This window comes from Gorilla gorilla, chromosome 3 (assembly GCF_029281585.2).
Source record: "Gorilla gorilla gorilla isolate KB3781 chromosome 3, NHGRI_mGorGor1-v2.1_pri, whole genome shotgun sequence".
Lineage (NCBI taxonomy): Eukaryota > Metazoa > Chordata > Mammalia > Primates > Hominidae > Gorilla > Gorilla gorilla.
The window spans coordinates 41,451,148-41,472,286 of record NC_073227.2 but is presented as its reverse complement, the minus strand read 5'-3'; the positions used below and the strand labels follow the sequence as shown (position 1 = coordinate 41,472,286).

General features: G+C 34.0%; 1 long non-coding RNA gene across 1 annotated transcript in view; it reads left to right on the top strand.

Moving 5' to 3' along the window:
- Positions 1-20,756, top strand: part of LOC129532968 (uncharacterized) — a 104,005-nt gene extending 83,249 nt beyond the window's left edge. Inside the window, exon 4 of the long non-coding RNA XR_008678951.2 lies at positions 20,571-20,756. This is a non-coding gene — a long non-coding RNA (uncharacterized lncRNA). The remainder of the gene's footprint in view (positions 1-20,570) is intronic.
- The last annotated feature ends 383 nt before the right edge of the window (positions 20,757-21,139 follow it).

The window sequence follows — 21,139 nt, the reverse complement described above, 5'->3', positions numbered from 1 at the left end:
AATTTCCAATGAATTTTACGTAGAATTGGAAAAAAAATTCTGAAATTCCTATAAAATCAAAAAAGAGCTGAAATAGCCAAAGAAATCCTAAGTAAAAAGAACAAACCTGAAGGCATCACATTTCCTTAGTTTAAGTTATATTGGAGGGCAAGAGTAACCAAAATATCATGGTACTTTTATAAAACTAGACACATAGACTAATGGAACTGAATAGAAAACTCAGGAATACAGCCATATACCTACAACCAACTGATCTTTGACATCGTCAACAAAAATATACACTAGGGAAATGATACCTTATTCAATGAATGCTGCTGAAAATTGGGTAGCCATATGTAGAAGAATGAAACTAGACCCATAACTCTCAAACATACAAAAATTAACTCAAGATGGATTAAAAACCTAAACTAATACCCAAAATTATAAAATTCTTAGAAGAAAACCCATGAAAAGCTTTTGTGAATATCAACCCCGACAAAGTATTTATGACTTATTTTTCAAAAGCAAATGCAACAACAACAAATGGGACTTAATTAAACTAAAAAGCTTCAGCACAGCAAAAGAAACAATTGACAGAGTAAAGAGACAACCTACCAAACGGGAAAAAATACTTGCAAAATATGCATCTGACAAAGGGCTAATATCTAGAATCTACAAGGAACTCAAACAAGTCAAAAAGAAAACAAAATTAAACACTAAAAAGTGATCAAAAGATACAAGCAGATATTTTTCAAAAGAAGACATGCAAGCAACCAAGAAACGTTAAGAAGTGCTCAACATCACTAATCATAAGGTAAATGCAGATTAAAATCACAATGAGATGCCATCTTATATCAGTCAGAGTGGCTATTACTAAAAGCCTAAAAACAGCAGATGTTGGCAAGGATGTGGAGAAAAGGGAATGCTTATACACTGTTGGTGGGAATGCAAATTTTATGTAATAACTTTTATGAAAAACCATATGGAGATTTCTCAAAAACTTAAAATAGAACTACCATTTGATCCAGCAATTTTACTAATGGGTGTATGCAAAAGGGAAATACATAATTATTAAAAACAGATACCTGCACTCATATTTGTATTGCAGCACTATTAACAATGCCAAAGGTATGGAATCAACCTAAGTATGCATCAAGAGAGGACTGGATAAAGAGATATAGTCAATATATACACAGAATACTACTCAGACACACACACACACAAAAAATAAAATCTTGTCTCTTGCAGCAACATGAATGAAACTAAAGGCCATTATCCTAAGTAAAATAACTCATAAACAGAAAGTCAAATGCTGCATGCTCTCACTTATAAATGGGAGCTAAGTAATGAGAATAATGAGTACACATTGACATAATATACAGTCAAATAATAGACATTGGAAACTCCAAGAGGTGGAAAGGTCAGAAGGGAATGAGAGTTTAAAAATTACCTATTGTTTACAATGTTCATTATTCAGATGATGGATAAACTAAAAGCCTAGATTTTACCACTATGCGATGTATGCATGTAAGAAGCCTGTATTTGTACACCCCAAATATATAAAAATTTTAAAAAAATCGGTGATGATATGCCTCAGTTTTTTGTTTATCTGGAGAAATGTTTCTTTCTCCTTGCTTTTCAAAAGTAAGCTTTACCAGGCAAAGTATTGTTGGTTGACAGTTTTTTTATATACTTTTTCCATTAGCACTTTGATTATATCATCCCACTCTCTTCTACCTTCAAAGGTTCTGCTAAGAAATCTACTGATAGATTTTGGAAATTTTCTGCATGTAAAGAACTTATTTTCTTTTGATGCTACAAGTTATTTATTTACCTTCAATATTTGGCGTTTGACCATAATATATCTTCGTGAAGTCTTCTTTGGGTTAAATCTCATTGAAGATCTATGAGCTTCATGTACCTGGACCTCCATAATTTTTTTCCAGATTTAGGAAGATTTCAGCCATGACTTCTTTGTATAAGCTTTCTTACTCTTTCTTTATTCTCCTGAAAATCCTAAAATACAGATGTTACTGCTCATGATATCATTCAATAAATCCACAGGATTTCTTTATTTTTTTCACTATTTTTATCTTGTTCTCCTCTGACTAAATTTCAAATGAGGCTGGGTGCAGTGGCTCATGCCTGTAATCCCAGCACTTTGGGAGGCTGAGGCAGAAGAATCACTTGAACACAGGAGGAGGAGGCTACAGTGAGCCAAGATTGTGACACTGCACTCCAGCCTGGGCACCAGAGTGAGACCCCATCTCAATAACAATAATAATAATAATAATAATAATAATAATAATAATTTCAAATGATTTGTCTTTGGGTTTGCTTATTCTTTCTTCTGTGTGACCAAGTCTGCTAGTGAGGCCTTCTTTTGCATTTTTTTAGTTCAGTCATTGGATTCTTCAGCTCTAAAATTTATTTTGTTCCTTTGTTATTTTTCAATTTTTTGGTTAAAGTTTTAATTTTGTGCTTGTATAGTTGTCCTAATGTCCTTAAATTATTTATCTGTTTTCTTTTATAGTTCACTGAGTTACCTTAGAACAAATATTTTGAGACATTTTTTGGAAAATTTGTGGATCTCCATGTTTTTTATTTGGTAACTGCAAGTTTATTGTTTTTCTTTGGTGGTATCGTTTTCCTGATTCTTCATGATCCTTGTCACCTTGCATAAGTGGCTTCACATTTGAAGAAACAGTAATCTCTTCCAGATTATGTGGAATAGCTTTGGTGTGAAAAGACTTTCAACTGTGGGAAGTGGAAGGAAGATAAGGGAATGCTGAACCATGCTATGGCATCGGATACCAAGTACAAGGACACGTGCGGCTTTAGTTCTGCGGTTCACAGCATCTTTTAAACTCGGGAAGCTGGGATCTGCAACACTGGAATCTGGGTAGCCCATGGTTTCAAGAGCTTCAGGAATTCTACAGTGGGTATATGGGCTGTTGGGATCTTCAGCAGTACTTCCAGATTCTGCAGTAAGGGATCAAAATCATTAGCAATGTGGACCTGAGCTAATGATGCGTGTGCTTAGATGTGGGGGCTGGCTGCAGATGTTGTGCTTCTCTATAGGGATTATAGTTGGTACTGTGCCTGTATGTGGCTGAAGGAGCTAGGTGAAAGGACAAGTACAGTGGTTCAGGCCAGCGACAGGATTAGGGGCTGGCTGCCTGTACATGTGCAGCTGCAGATCCCAGGGCTGGCAATGTGCATGTGCACAGCTCTATTGCCTTTTGCAGGTTCCCAAGAAGCAGTGAGGATTGACGTTTTAGGTTTGGGTTGGCTGCATGCACAAACAGCTGCGGGATTCACCATGGATGCATGTTTTGCAATGGGACCTGGGGCCAATGGCTGAGGCCTGGGCTGTGTTTGGGCATTCAGATACAGTAGCTGCATTGGGTCCCAGGACAGTTCCAGAGATCGGGATGTTAGCGAGGCAGTGGCTCAGGCACCTGGAGTCTGCAAAGGTGAAAAACTATGGCCCTGGAGATAAAGGATACAGGTGTCCTCTGTAGAGCAGGCCACTGGGTACCATGGTGGCTTCTGCCACATGGCTGATACTAATAGTGCCACACTTCTTTGTTCCTTGCTGTTTCCAGATGTGTCAGCTATACCAGTTTCCTTAGTGAGCTGGGTAGGATACCAGCAAAGGAGACCCTCTGGGCAATGACCCTAAGTCTGAAGAAGCTGATTATTCATCCCGCTTTTCTTTTTCCTATGAAGGAAAACTAGTGAGACAAGGATTTCCATCTTTTTGTTAGCAATGTCTTCCTGGGGGATGGGATGATACAAGCAAAATGAGCGTGTCTTTTTTCACCATTTTGGTGAAGTTATTCTTTTTTTCCTCTACTATGTTGTTGTACCTTCTTAAATTGACTTCTGAGCTCTACCAGGTTATAGTCACTCAGGGATGGCTGTCCAGTTATTGTGTTTTGGTGGGAAGACAAAAGCTGGAATCTTTTGCTTCACAGCCTGGTTGATGATACTCCCCCAATTATTGTTATTATTGCTATTGTTACAATTTTTACAAATTGGTACATAAGTTTACAATTACTAGTCAGAGACTCGACCATCTAGGCACATAATATATTTAAATGAATAAATACATGAATTGAAGACATATCAGGCGGTGTTAAACATAGTTATCCCTGAAACACGGCACGATCTAGCATATGCAATTTTTCCTTTGCCTCCTCCAAACATTTACAACCTGGCTAAAAGTCTATCATCTGCTGTCAGAAAACTGAGTCACAGAACAACCTGCTGCCTTGTTCAAACTTACCAGTATTTTAAGTGTCATGACTGGGATTTAAGCCAGGCTGTCTGCCTTAGGGCACCAGGCATTGGAACACTTACCTGTATTACGTTTCTAAGTATTATGATTAAACTTTATTTATTTAGCATCAAGAAGCAGGGAAAATAAATATAAACTGGATTAGTGGTAACTAGAATAAAAACAGAGTAGATTATAGGCATATAAATAAAGGCTTTTAAACCCTTCTATAAGAAATTGATTACTCTCTACAGAATAAAATGTTTCCTATGCTTCCAGTGTAGCTTAAGTGGGCACTCAGCAAACAGAGATAAAAATTTGGTGCTTAAAATGAAATTCTTTAAAAAATACATTAATTTGTCACGAAAGTTTTTTCAGATTTATTCTTGGGGTGGGGATAAAAGACATTGAATGCCATGTATTTCATCTCATCCCAATACCTCACCAGGACAAATGCAGGATATTACATTGAAAGATACATGCCTGGAATTTAAACAGGCACTTAATTTGTTCGGTAAACATTGATAAAGTGTCCTAGACACTGTGCTGAGGACTGAGGATACTGAGATGAATGAGACCGTGTCCTACCTTTTAAATAATTCACCTTCCAAGGTGGAGAAATGCATGTAAAGTTAGACTCATAATGCCAGGTAGAAAAGCATATCAAAGTATCTTTAAATTTACATCATAAGTGGCAACCTTAGCAGCCTAGGAGAGTTGCGAAGACTTCACAGCGGGAAGTATCTTTGAGCTTTGTTTTAATGAGTGTAAACGATTTCACTATCCAAAATTATGGATGAAAAAAGCATTTTAAGCGTGGGAATAGCATATGTACAGTGACAGAGAAACTGGCACTATCTCAGAGACTATTGTAATTTAGAGAAAATAAGGGAAAAAGTTGAAAATATAATGGTAAATAATATAACTTTATATATATATTCCAATAAATATATGTTTTATAACTATATCAAAGGTGAAGCTTTGATATAATGCAAAGAAATATGAGATAATAAGACACTTTTTTCAAACATTATAAACTGCACAGCCATTTTGATTTTCATTAAAAGAGATCTTATAAACCTCCCTCTCTCATTTTCAATTGTAAAGGTTGGTTACACTTTTAAATAACCATTTTGATTCCTTATTGTATGTTTATCTGACGTATATTTGATCCTTTAGAGAATACTTCCCTAATAAATTGAAATTATATTCCAGGGAGATGTGAATTTTTACCTTTTTCAAGCTCATATAATAGACATTGCTTTCTTGCTAGCATGATTTGAACAGCACAGCTTGAGACCAATTAGTAACTTGAGATTTTGAATCTCTCATTTTGGATTCATACTGCAACCATGTAATCATGAAAACTCAAAATATAATGAAAATAGCAATGCATTTGATATCAGTTAAACTCAGCTATAGTTATCAGAGTAATTACCATTTTCAACTTAAGAATCTTTACACATTTTAACTTCATAGTTCTAATTACCTCTAAAATCAATATATTACTTTACTTAATGTGTAAGGGTCACAATAACCATGCAGACTATATTAGGTTCCTATGGCTGTTGTAAGAAAAAAAAATTGCTGTAACAATGTAATGACTTACAACAACAAAATTTTATTATCTTGCAATTTTAGAGGCCAGAAATCCAGAACCAGTCTTACTAACTAAAATCAAATTATTGGCCTGAATATATCCTTCTAGAGACTCTCAGGGATACTCTACTTCATTGTCTTTTGGATCTTCTGGAAACTTCCTGTATTCCTTGACTTGTGACCCCCTTTTATGTTCAAAGCCAGTGGTGTGTCAAGTCCTTCTCACATTGCCTCACTCTGACCTTATTTGCCTCCCTCTTTTCCTTTTAAGGGTCCTTTTGATAACACTGAATTTGTATCGAATTTATTTTAGTTCCCTGGTGGATTACCCCAGATAATCCCTTTGAGATCAGCTGAATAGCAATCTTAATTACATCTGTAACCTTAATTCTGTCTTGCCATATAAAGTAACATATGCATAATTTCTAGAGAACAGGTCAAGGATTTCGAGGAGGCCATTATTTTACCTACTCCACAGAATAAGAATTTTTAAAAAGTAATTTAGAATCTATGGTTTTAAAAGGGCAAATTATGAGGATCAATGAAGAAAAACAAGCATATTTTAGTAAAAGTGTTTATGTGTTAGTTGCTCCAATATTTTGATGGCCACTTTACACTGCTTTAAGTTTTTTTTACAATTGGAATCAGTAGTTACATTTAATTTAATTTCTCAAATAAAAATTTAAATTAATTTTTTGCAGGTTTCCCTTGAAAATACATTCTTATACATTCTTCAGTTTTAATGGAACATGGTTATTATGCCTCAGGGAAGAAAGGTTTACAAAGTGTTGATTAACAGTCTCAATTGTCAAAACTTCCAATTCAACTCTAAAGAATACAATTTAAAAGAATATCTTCTAATGAGGTGTGCAGTTGGGGAAGGAAGAGAGAAGAGGGGGACGGAGAGTGAAAAGGAAGAGGCGCATTTTCCTAAAATTAAGAATTTCATATTTTGCCTGGTGAGTCACTGATTTTAAAAGAAGGAAAAGAAAGATTTAAAGAAGAAAAAAAAGAAAGGAAGGAATGTAAAGAGGAAAGGAGGTAAGAAGGAAGGAAGAAGATTGACAGTATCAATACTATGCAGTCTCAGTCATCCACTATTTTCAGCCCATTTTTCAGGTAAAGGATGTGTGATCTTTTAAATTTCTCACATTCAGAAGCCACGGATGCCTGTGAAGCTCTTTATTCTTTAATGGCTATCCCGTTTCTCTTGCTCTCTGTTCTATTTTGTTTCACTGTGTTTTTCATCTGTACTCTGAAGTCCCTGAGGCCTTGGCTGTTAGTATGCATTGAATGTATTTCTACTTATATTAGTTTTTCCTGGATGAGTGTGTCACCCAAGATGGTACTCCCTTACCATTATATTCTTGGTATTGCTTTTTTTTCTCTGCTGCTATCTGCCGCCCTTGCCTGTTGTTGCTTTTCACCCCATCTATCATCACTTCTGACTGTTGCGGCCACTTCTGCTGTTGCAGCCTCTGCCTGCTATAGCTCCCCTGCCTGATTGCCGTAATCCCATTACTTCAGTTCTGGGCTGTATTGACACTTCCTTTTCTTTCTATATTTATTCTATGTTGGTCCACTTTACACCCAGTCAGGACAGACTAATGTAACCACACTTTCATTTGTTGACTAAACCATCTTTCTGTAATATTTAACTCTTATAAATGCTATTTATTCTTCCATTCATCAAATATTAACAGACTGCTTATACTTCAATATTAAAATCAGTATTATTATTACTTTAGGGCAATGAAAACTAAACAATAGATAATTGCTATGCCCAAGAAGTTTATAAGTTAGCTGCAGAGATGACAATCACTAAAATAAAAAGCAAGGCTGGGTGCAGTGGCTCACACCTGTAATCCCAGCACTTTGGGTGGCTGAGGCAGGTGGATTGCCTGAGGTCAGCAGTTCGAGACCAGCCTGGCCAACATGGCGAAACCCCCCCCTACTTAAAAAAAAAAAAAAAATGGGCCGGGCGCAGTGACTCATGCTTGTAATCCCAGCACTTTGGGAGGCCGAGGCAGGTGGATCACCTGATGTGAGGAGTTCGAGACCTGCCTGGCCGACATAGTGAAACCCCGTTTCTACTGAAAATACAAAAATTAGCCGGACATGGTGGCAGGCACCAAGAATCCCAGCTACTCAGGGGGTTGAGGCAGGAGAACTGCTGGAACCCGGGAGGCGGAGGTTGCAGTGAGCCAAGATTGGGCCATTGCACTCCAGCCTGGCGACAAGAGCAAAACTCCATCTCCAAAAAAAAAAAAAAAAAAAAGCAACAGAGAATGAATATGAGGTGTTATCAAATGCCAAATGGTAGTTTTATGGTAAAGTATTAAGGATTGGTTTGTGGAGGTAATTCTATCCAATATGTCCCTAAGTTGCAAGTATTGGCACTGTTAAAAATTCAAAGTTCTAGGTCTTGGACTGAAAACATATAGTAAGTACAAGAAGTTTTTCATTTTTAGATGACATTTGGTAATAGAAGTCAAAGCTAGACTTAAAAAAATTTAGTCAGATTGTTTAATCCATATTTATTTATTATCAGCCTTATCTATGCCCTACTTCAAGTATCTTAGAAAGCATCTACACAGCAAGGAACGCCTCAAAGAGTCAGACACATTGGCTTATCAGGGTTTTCTGAATAAGCTCTTGGAAGTCTTCGGTGGACAGACAAAGCTAAATAGATTTAATTTTAATTAGCATTTTAGGATAGCACTCTAGTATGTGAGACAGATATTTCCTTAAATATATTAGCAAAAAAACCTTTATTTCTAAGAATTGTTTTTATAACTGTTGTATTAGTATGTTTTCATGCTGCTGATAAAGACATACCCAAGGCTGGGTAATTTATAAAGAAAAAAGATGTTTAATGGACTCACAGTTCCATGTGGCTGGGGAGGCCTCACAATCATGATGGAAAGTGAACAGCATGTCTTTCATGGCTGCAGGTAAGACAGAATGAGAGCCAAGTGAAAAGGGAAACTTCTTATCAAACCATCAGATCTCGTGAAACTCATTCACTACCAAGAGAACAGTATGGGGGAAACTGCCCCCATGATTAAATTACCTCCCACTAAGTCTCTCCCACAACACATGGGAATTCTGGGAGCTACAATTCAAGATGAAATTTGGGTGGGGACACAACCAAACCATATCAACTGTATAAACACATGCTTTATGCTTGTAAAATTTAGAGCTTACGATAGTAGTCTATGATTAGTAAAATACCCATATGTAGGCAGAAATGTATGACATCTGCATACAAATCAGGTAGATATTCTTTCTGAGACAGTAAACTAACAAAATGAGGCCTGAATCAATGAACTAAAAAAGCTTTGATAGTTCTACACTGAAAATAATTGGATTTTATTTTTCTAGAGCAAGGCACAATTTTAATGAATATGGTTGACCTTCTTATAATCCAACCGACTTCTTTTTTTTCAGAATGCAGTACATTTCTGAGCTATTGTAAATTTCTACACATGAAAAAAGTAGTTGTTTAAACATAAACTGCAGTCAACAAATGCATTTGGACAACTCATAAATTGTAATTCATAAATTGTTGCATTTTTATAACTATGACAACAAAAGCTAGACTTTTAATGTATTGTAGAATACGTGAGAGCAAAATTTTAAAATAAATAGTTGTAATTCCATAAACCAAAAGTTTATACTAGAACTCCTGTCATTTTAGCTGTACCTTATATATTTTGTTTATTTAAAACCCTATGGAAAGCCATTTCTCTTTTTACCCCCCATAAAGCTAAAGATATATTCCATTAAACTATGCCCTTTCACAAGGCTTGTCTTTTTAGTGATAATTTGTAGTATTAATATGCACTTAAATCAAAATATTCAATAGAACTTTACTGTATCAGAGAAATTATCTTTATTGAAAAGAAATAAAACATAAAAAATAAAATTTTTGATTTTTATAAGGTCACAAAATTTCAAGTTGTAAAAGATAAAATTCTCCATTTTTTAAAGTTAGCACTTTAGAATCATAATGTAAGCTGTACCCATTAAAGGTTAATCAAAATTTTAAATTAAATTAAAAAACATAAATGAGGTATCACCTCATTTCATTCATCTCACCTTGAATATTAATACCCTTCATTAAATCAGAAAAGTGTTTAGTCAGAAAATTTATTTTATCAGTGGCTTTGCTTCCACACTAAAATTAAATTTCTTTTGGTATGGCATTGAAGATGTGATTACCAACTTCATTGATCTACTGGACCAGTTGGGTGTTCGTGGGCTGCTGTAGAATAGATTTGGAAGCTTGTTGCAAAGTCCTTGATGTGAGTCTTCCCGTATAGAATGAACTATTTTAGACAAACACATGAATAGACCTATCAGGGATAGCTGAGCCCAGAATCCGCTCTGTTTCTTGGTGGCATGCACTTCTTCATTAGGGGCAGCACTCATAATTCAAAAGCAAACTTACAGAAATCTCCAGGAAAAAAAAATTAAAAAGTTTGTTCATGAAGAGTGATCTGTGATCTCACAGCTAAATTCTAGATATGACTTGAGTGATCCTAAATATCACATTCTGAATAAGACAAATGTTTTTAGCACACACATCTATGATTATATCTGTTGCAGTTTATAAAAATGCAAGGAAAAGCACCTTCAGCCATAAATGGTTTTATTAAGAAAGCACTCTGCCTTTGCACCTCTGGGGGAGAGTGAGTGGGAGGAACAAGGTAAACTTTCTATTCATGTATTATGTCAAGTGCCCCATTAAGAAATGATCCACTCCTACAGGGAGGAAAGAGGACAAAAGAGTACTGGTCCATTGCCTTGCTTTAGCTTGACCCTCATTACACTCAAGTAAATATTCATGAATTCCCCGAGATATTAGGTTATAGGTAGAAAAAGGAAGATATCTGGAATAATAAATGGTAGTGCTTAAACTTAGAGAAAAAAAAAGTCCTGCAAATTTTTCATCTGTATTTATAGTTTGTTATTAGCAAGCATTTCTTACAAGAAAAATTAGAAAATAAACACACTTATTAAAAATATGAATTCATTATTTTAATACAGTTTTTAAAAAGGATACAGGGGTCAGTGATTGCCATTAGGTTCCATTTTAGCATACTGAATATTTAGTAGAAAACAACATATTGGAAGCCGCATTTATTTGTTAACATAGAAAAATAACAAAAATAGGTATCTGATCCGTTTAATAAATTCAGCTTTAAACCCCACAGTACATAAAACCATCACATTACAATTCTGTATTGTTAACAGCTTCTTATCAGCTTTGCCACACACCAAAATGAAAATAACATGTGGGTTTTTTTTCCTAGGTATATCTGATGCATTAACAGTTTTTACAAAAAGTAGTATAATTAGACATTTTAATTATAAATATAAATAATGATATAACAAAAAACTCCATATGCCATTGTAAGTATAAATTTACATATATATTCACATGCATATATTTTCCCTTGGAATTTTGATGATGGAATACATTTATCCAGAAGGTTGACTTTATCTCACCCATAATATTTGAAATAAAAAATAAGAATATAATAGAGATAATGTAATTTGTATTTATTTCTTCAGTGTTCATCTGCAGGTGGAATAATTCAATCCTATTATTTTAGCAATGTATTTACTAATTCAGTGAACTACATAATTTATTCATTTAGAAAACCAAAACCAAGACATGCAATCCAAATTTTTGTAGAATTTTGTTTCAACCAATGGGATTTTCTGGATGTAGCAGAGGGGAAAAGCCATGTTTTGAGAAAAAGCTAGGTGTTTGAGAAAAGAAAAAAAAATACTTCTCATCCTCTGATAATGGTGTTTGTATTCTTGCTATCTTTCTTTTCTTTCTGTTCCCTTTTATTATACTGTGGAACTTTTTGATTTGGAGAGCAAAAGTATCTAAAATGGAAATGCGCTAGCTTTTTTTTTTTTTTTTTTTACCATAATTGTGATCTTAATGCCACAAAAGTTTTCTTAATGATTGAATTGAAAAATAAAACAATGACAAATCCATAAAACACCAAAAAATGGAGTCATCTAGGTGATTCTGTTACACTTGACTGTAAATTATAAATAGTCCTTCAAGAAAAAAAAGTTTAATTTGATATTTGCATGGTAATTTTGCAGGTAAGAAATTAAACTTTCAATGTAAGAGGTTTTATTTTATTTTTTGACAGCTTTCTTTTTTTAATCCAACTTTTATTTAAAGTTCTGGGGTACATGTGCAGGATATGCACGTTTGTTACACAGGTAAACATGTGCCATGGTGGTTTGCTGCACAGATCAACCCATCACCTAGGTATTAAGCAGAGCTTTTATTACCTATTCTTCCTGATGCTCTCCTTCTGCCTTCTCTCCCCCAACAGGCCCCAGTGTGTGTTGTTCCCCACCATGTGTCCATGTGTTCTCATCATTCAGCTCCTACATATAAGTGAGAACATTCAGTGTTTGGTTTCCTGTTCCTGCCTTAGTTTGCTGAGAATAACGGCTTCCACCTCCATCCATGTCCCTACAAAGGACATGATCTCATTCTTTTTTGTGGCTGCATAGTATTCCATGGTGTATATGCACCACATTTTCTTTATTCAGTCTATCATTGATGGGCATTTGGATTGATTCCATGTCTTTGCTATTGTGAATAGTGTTGCAATGAACAGCATACGCGTGTATCTTTGTAATGGAATGATTTATATTCCTTTGGATATATACCCAGTAATGGGGTTGCTGGGTCAAATGGTATTTCTTCTTCAAGATCTTTGAGAAATCACCACTGTCTTCCACAATGCTTGGACTAATTTACACTCCCACCAACAGTGTAAAAGTGTTCCTTTTTCTCTGCAACCACGCCAGCATCTGTTGTTTCTTGATGTTTTAATAATCGCCGTTCTGACTGACGTGAGATGTATCTCATTGTGTTTTTTATTTGCATTTCTCTAATGATGAGTGATGTTGAGTTTTTTTTTATATGCTTCTTGGCTGCATAAATATTTTCTTTTGAGAACCATCTGTTCATGTCCTTTGACCACTTTTTAATGGGGTTGTTTGTTTTCTTCTTGTAAATTTGTAGACTTTCTATATTAGACCTTAGTAAGATGGATAAATTGCAAAATTCTTATCCCATTCTATAGGCTGTCTGTTCACTCTGATGATAGGTTCTTTTGCTGTGCAGAAACTCTTTAGTTTAATTAGATCCCATTTGTCAATTTTGGCTTTTGTTGCAATCATTTTTGGCATTTTAGTCATGAAGTCTTTGTCCATGCCTATGTCCTAAATGATATTGCCTAGGTTTTCTTCTAGGGTTTTTATGGTTTTGGGTTTTACATTTAAGTCTTTAATCCATCTTAAGTTAATTTTTGTATAAGGTGTAAGGAAGGTGTCCAGTATCAATTTTCTGCATTTAGTAGCCAGTTCTCCCAACACCGTTTATTAAATATGAAATAATTTCTCCATTTCTTTTTTTAGGTTTGTTGATCAGATGGTTGTAGGTGTACGGTCTTATTTCTGAGTTCTCTATTATGTTCTATTGGTTTGTCTGTTTTTATACCAGTACCATGCTGTTTTGATTACTGTAGCCTTGTATAGTTTGAAGTTGCGTAGCGTGATGCCTCCAGTTTTGCTCTTTTTGCTTAGGATTGTGTTGGCTAGTCGGGCCCTTTTTTGGTTCCATAAGAATTTTAAAATAGTTTTTTCTAATTCTGTGAAGAACGTCAATGGTAGTTTAATGGAAATAGCAATGAATCTATAAATTACTTTGAGCAGTATGTCCATTGCCACAGTATTGATTTTTCCTATCCATGAACATGGAATGTTTTTCCATTTGTTTGTGTCCTCTCTGATTTATTGGAGCAGTGGTTTGTAGTTCTCCTTGAAGAGGTCCTTCACTTTCCTTGTTAGCTATATTCCTAGGTATTTTATTATCTTTGTAGCAATTGTGAATGGGAGTTTATTCATGATTTGGCTCTCTGCTTGCTTGTTGGTGATGTGTAAGAATGCTAGTGATTTTTGCACACTAATTTTTTATGCTGAGACTGTTGAAGCTGCTTATCAGCTTAAGGAGCTTTTGGGCTGAGATGATGGGGTTTTATAGGAACATATCATCTGCCAACAAAGATTATTTGACTTCCTCTCTTCCTATTTGAATACCCTTTATTTCTTTTTCTTGCCTGATTGCCATGGATAGAATTTCCAATACTATGCTGAATAGGAGTGGTGAGAGACGGCATCCTTGTCTTGTGCCGGTTTTCAAAGGGAATGATTCCAACTTTTTCTCATTCGGTATGATATTGGCTGTGGGTTTGTCATATATGGTTCTTATTATTTTGAGGTATGTTCATTCAATACCTAGTTTATTGTAAGTTTTTAACATAAGGGATTTTAAATTTTATCCCAGGCCCTTTCAGCATCTATTGAGATAATCATGTTTTTTTTTTCAGTAGTCCTGTTTATGTGATAAATTACATTTATTGATTTGCTATGTTGAACCATCCTTGCATCCCAGGGATGAAGCCGACTTGATCATGATGGATAAGCTTTTTGAAGTGCTGCTGGATTTGGTGTGCCAGTATTTTATTGACGATTTTCACATCGATGTTCATCAGGGATACTGACCTGAAGTTTTCTTTTTTTCTTGTATCTCTGCCAGATTTTGGTATCAGGATGATGCTGGCCTCATAAAATGAGTTAGAGAGGAGTTCCTCCTTTTCAATTGTTTGGAATAGTTTCAGTAGAAATGTTACCAACTCCTCTTTGTACTTCTGGTAGAATTTAGCTGTAAATCTGTCCAGTCCTGGGCTTTTTTGGTTGGTAGCTATTTATTACTGCTTCAATTTCAGAACTCATTATTAGCCTATTCAGGGATTCCATTTCCTCCTGATTCAGTCTTGGGTTGCTGTATACCTCCAGGAATGCATCCATTTCTGCTAGATTTTCTAGTTTATGCACACAGGGCTGTTTATAGTATTCTCCAATAGTTGTTTGTATTTCTGTAGGTCAGTGATGATATCCTTCTTATCATTTCCGATTGTGTCTATTTGATTCTTCTCTCTTTTCTTCTTTATTAGTCCAGCTGGTGGTCTATTTTATCAACTATTTAAAAAAACTGCTTCTAAATTTTTTGATTTTTGAAGGGTTTTTCATGTCTCTATCTTCTTCAGTTCTACTGTGATCTAGGCTATTCCTTGTCTTCTGCTAGCTTTGGGGTTTGTTTGCTCTTGATTCTGTAGTTCTTTTAGTTGTAATGTTAGGTTGTTGATTAGAGCTTCCAAGATAATACAAATTCTCAAAGGGAAAGAATTTATAATTTGAATTATTTTATACATGTGTTCAACATTTGCATTTTCAAATACAGGAAACTTCAGTGTCTTTTGCACATTATTAAAATTAGGGTCTTGATGTTTTATGTATTAGTAAATAAATTATAAAATTTCATATTTAGAGGTTTTAACTCATTGTACTATAATGTTGAAAAGGCTTTTCCCTTTTTTCTTTTAACATTATTTTAAGTTTTTAATTAATAGATTTTTTAAATAGTTTTTAGTTTACAAAAGAATCGAGTGAGAAGAACAGTTCTAATCACAGTTTTTTAGCATACAAAAGTTTTGCAGATTTAGTCTGGCATTAATTTAATACCTTCATTAATTTAATTTAAGAAATTATTCTGTGTCACATAGTGATTTAATCATTGTTGATAGAGCTCTATTCAGAAAGGGCAAGACACTTGGCCTCATAGAGATTACATTCTAGTGTGGGAGTACAAAAAATAAATTAATAACAAATAAAAAAAAGTATGATAGTGTTGGATGCTATGAAGAATAAACAGCATGAAGTAATAGCCCCTGCAGTATGTATTTGTTGAGGACAGACGTTACTTTATGTAGGGTAATTTATCTTTGAGGACACACTATTTGAAGAACACTGGGAAGAACCAGGCAGAGTAATGCAAAAGCAAAAGATGTTAGCTAAGAATAAGCTTGGCAAGCGCAAGGAATTCAATGGGAGACTGGTGTAATTGAAGACGTGAGTGAGTGGGTGGAGGTCACATAACACGAGTCAGGAGAAAGGCAGGGAGGCAGCACAACAAGGGCTTTATATGCCATGGAAAGAAGCTGAAGGTTATTCTCTTCAATTCTAGATAAATTTTAGGGCTGCTTTACAGAGGCAGTTCAGTGTGGAAGTGTGTGGGTGTAAATCTTGCCTTGCCACTCTCTGTGTGACTTTGTTAATGAATGCTAAAGTCATAAATTATTCATCTTTTTCAGATTCTTCATTTAAAAATGAGGGAGGGCCATAAGTTAAGATTAATATGAAGATTAATGTATTATTATAGCCAAGAAAACAGAACGGTACATGGCCCATACTATATGCTTAATAATTGTTAGCAAATATTATATTTTAGAGTATAATCTTGCTGCTGAAAGATGAATGGGGTAAGCTTTTAGATAACTGAAAATAATTTAGGAGGCTGCTACTGAAGTCCAGGTGTAGACTACTTTTTGCGTGGTGGTAAGAAAGATATAGAGAAATTGCCCGATAAGCAATAGGCTTTAGAGGTAATATCAATAGGATTTATTAAGAAATGGAAATATGGGGTTAGGAAATTAGACTACCAATGTTGTCCTACATTTTTTCTTTTTTGCATTTTTACTATTTACAGTCTTTTTTTCATCTGGAACCTAAATGAGTAGTTATTTATATTTATTTGTTTGATATTTTATAATGAAATTTATTTTAGATATGTAGACAGATATGAACCTGGTTTTTCAGTCACTTGTCAAGCGTTGTTTATTAAATATTCTAATATATTTTTCATTTTCTTCATTATATCTTCAATTATGCATATTCTACGCTCCTATTTCAAGATATAAATCAGCTCTCTATTCTGGAAACAAGGCCACAATTGGTTAGGTATTGAAATGTTAATATAGGCCTTAATTTCTACTAACGCAAGTTTTAACATAGCCTTTCCACTCCCAAAGTTTGTTAGCTTTTCTTACTTATTGACCTTTTCACTTAAATTTTAAAAATAATTTGCATTTGATAATCATTGTATTAAGCATATATGTTTATTTGAAAAGGAAATGATATCTTTATAACATCCAATAGCCAGAAACGATGTAGAATTATCTCCACATTTACTCAGTATATATTTTTTATTTCTCAAGAAAAATAATATATGTATGTTATTATATACACATTTGTAATATTTCAGATACAATGTAAGTAACATGAAGAATATCCTGCCTGCATATTACTTGGAAAATATCTTTACATTTTTACAGTCTGCAGGAATATGATTTTATTTATTCAGTTTAAAAAAATCATAATGTATCATCATAAATATATTGTAAAAAATTTTTAAAAACAAACAAAAATATTATAGTGTCCATCCCCCTTGTTTCCCTCAGCACTCCAAATTTTTAAAAAAATTACATGACCTCAAATAATTATACATTAATATCATAATATTAATATTGAAATTATATATCACATAGGTGTAACCTCTTTGTTGTTGCTCTTGTTAATGCATTGATCAGTCTGTACTGAATAATCTTAAATAGTGTCAGTAATATTGGGCATAAGAGTGTCCACAAAATCAACATTTAATATTCTACTGACAACCAGCTTGAGATAGATTATCTTCAACATATAAAGAAAGTATCTTTCTTTTCTTTCTTTATAATGTCAGGAATTTAAAAGATACTTTACTGCTACTAAAATAGTACTTATTCCAGACACTAAAATAGCTGTTAACCTCCTCCAAAGTGGTAGATGCGTTGCTAACCAAATGAGGTTTACAGACATGGGATTATAGATGAAGTGAGAAATTGGCCAAGTGTTAATCAACTGAAAAACAAGTGGAGTAATTAAGCAGTAATAGTTTATGAGCATTACAAATGAAAACAGAAATTGTCATTGCTCAAGAATATCTCTGAGAAGTTTCCTCATAGTTTCCTTAAAGCCTGATTTAATTTTATTTGTTGTCAAATTGGGTTGGGAATAAAATGTATTTCTGTTCAATATCAATATTACTGTGAATTTTAAATGATAATTCTGCTTCTTTGTATTCTGAAAAAATTAGGACTATTGTGGACTCAGTTGCTCCCTCCAAACTTCGTATGCTGAAGTCCTAACTTCTAGTATGTCAGAATGTCACTATATTCGAATTTAGGGACTCTAAAGAGGTAATTAAGCTAAAATGAGGTAATTAGAATGGGCCCTAATCCAATCTGGCTCATATCATTATATCATGGAAGAGGAGATTAACGCAGAGAGAGAAACATCAAGAGATGTGCACACACAGAGGAGAGGCCATGTGAGGATACAAGTGAGAAGGCAGCCATCTTTAAGTCAAGGAGAGAGACTTCAGAAGAAACAAAACCTGTCAGCACCATGTTTTTGGACTTCTGGCCTTGAGAATTGTGAGAAAATGAATTTCTGTTTTTTAAGCCATCCAGTCTGTGGCATTTTGTTACAGCATCGCTAGCAAATTAAGAAGGTCAGGAAACGTCAGTTTGTCACAGTGGGGGGAATGTCTTGGATTCAAATCAAGATATATCATAGCCCAATGGCATCAACACAATATACACCTGAGACACTAAAATTAATTTTCTATCATAATGTTAGTTTCTCTTACTTGTGTTTAAAAAATGTGCAATGTTTTCTTTCAAAATATTGACTTGGCATATCTACAATGAAATTATACTGCAACTATTACATGAGTTTTCACTCTGAGAAAATTTGGAAATTCATATTTTTAAGCGAAAATATGACATTTATCTTGGAAACGTTGACCTTTTCAAACCTAAACAAGTTTTTCTCAGTAACAAAACAGATTCTTCCCTGGTGAAAAAAAAATACATGCTTCTTTTGATCTTATGAAATATTCAAAGCGATAATGAAGCATGTTTTGCTTTCCTGTAAACCTGTTAAGATATTATTTCTCTGAGTTTGACAGTGGTGAAAATTTTATCACACTGCATGAAATGTGTTATTTTGATACATCGACACCATTTCAAATCTTATCCTTGCACATTCAAATTTGTGACACAGAATATTTTTGTATGAATTTCACAGACAATTTCCATGGGATTTTTTTTTAAAGTATTAGTTTCAGATAGTGAATGGCTTTTACACTGTTAATTGGTAAGGACACACTGATTAAAGCATTGATGATGGATTAACATCACATTATAATTTAAAGGCAAACCTGTAATGTAATTTCTGACATGGATATCCAGATAAACTGGAAAAGAGATCTTTGGAATTGGAGTAATTAACAATCTTATTTTCCGACTCTATTTACAGAATGCTCACTAAAGTAAATATGGGCTCATGATTTTAATACAAAGAAACAGTGTTTACAAAAATTTATCACCATGAATCAAAGCACCAATAATGTAATCTTATTGACTTTCTTTTGTTCTCCTTTCATTATCTTGTTTATATATATACTGATATTTCTACTTCAGAAATGTAAGATTAAGTATGTGGTAGAAGTGAGGTGAGAGAAAGACCTCCCCATGCAAAAAATGAAATAGTAACAAATAATAGAATGTCCTTATTTCGAATTTTACCTTTTCTATATTTGTGATCACGCATCTAATCAATTTCCAAGTTTGAGCTTTCTTATCTCATTGTCATTATTGCATACTAATTCCCATTGCCACTATCATAGTTATATCAAATTACCTTTATTTTTCAATAGAATTCAGCAATTACATTCAAACTCATCTTCTAGGTTTCACTTTCACCTCCTTCCATCAAATACACTCTAAAAAATAAAATTATGTCATTGCATATTTTCCTTAAAATATTTTCTTAAAATATTTTAATGTATCCTAATGACCTCATGATAAAATACTTAACATTTGAATTACTCAATGCCTGCCCTCATCATTAAAATTATTCTACCATTCCATCTTTTCCTTGGTTTTTAAATTTTTCTTTGTTTCTGACATATTGAACTTCTCCTCTGCTCTGGTGGTTTGCAAAGAACTGTCGCATGCTTCCCATTACATATGCCTGCTATCAAATATCTTCCTACAAGCGGTTATTTTAATAAATGAAGAAATATTGCTGCCCAATGCCATTAGTGTCATTTTTTAACTCATTTTTAAAGATTTGACTTTAACATTGTTTCTTCATGAAGAATTATTGAATAGTTTATGGCTTCTCAACCAAAATTAACTATTCATTTCTCCGAATTCCTGTAAAATTTTATATCACTAAAGTAATGTATCCTATTCTACCTGCTTTTATACTACATGTATATATCGGTTCAAAAAGTAACCAACTTAAGAGAATTGTTTTAAGATGTTTGTGTAGCTTCTTAGGATTTAGTGTCTTTTATAGTACCACAATGAAAATAATTTTTTAATTGAATTGAATAAATATTAATTCATACAGTAATGTCACAATGTATACATAAATGCAAACATGCACACATACATATTTTTCTTGATCAAAACCTTTTGATAGAGATCAAATGTGGGTGTGTGTGTATATATATGTGTGTGTGTGTGTGTGTGTGTATATATATATATATTCCCCTTATGTCTGCTATAAAGTATGTGATATTTTATTGCTTTTTTCTTTTTGTTTCATAATATTTAGATGACTAAAACATAACTGTGTTAAAACAATGTGAATTAATGTGCCAATGTGTGTAGTTATATATTAATCATGCAAAGCCTGTTGTATAATATAGGTACTCTGCTACATTTTACATATCTGCTTTTTGAGGAATAAATACCAGAAAGAAGTGGCCTACATAAATCCAAATGGCTTTAGACATTTCAAGTACTGGAAAACAAGATTATAACTATTTATGAAGAAATGGAACATCCTTGCTGAAATCATCCTGCAACAAGTTGTGCTTTCATTTATAATTGAAAACACCAAACTCTAATGCTTGAAAATAAAATCTAATAGTAAGTCTGAACTTTTACTTTCCAAAGATCTCTCAGTGCTACACAGGTTTTGGTGACAGGAGGAAGACAGATACTTTTAGGCACATTCTCCCTCAGGCCCATTTCTAGCTTTCCTGCTCTTTTATCTTGATAATCTACCTGAGTAATTTTAGCAAAGCCTGATTAAGCAGGGCTTTCCATCAGTTTAATATGGTGTCTGTTAATGAAGGTTGAGAACAGTTATGGGGCTGTGATTAACACCCTTTGACCTTTACTGAGAAATAGGGGTGTTTAAATCCATGAAGCATATAGGCCTTTTGTACATGAAAATTGCCCCTAAGCAATGCATTTTGGTGACAAGGCAGAA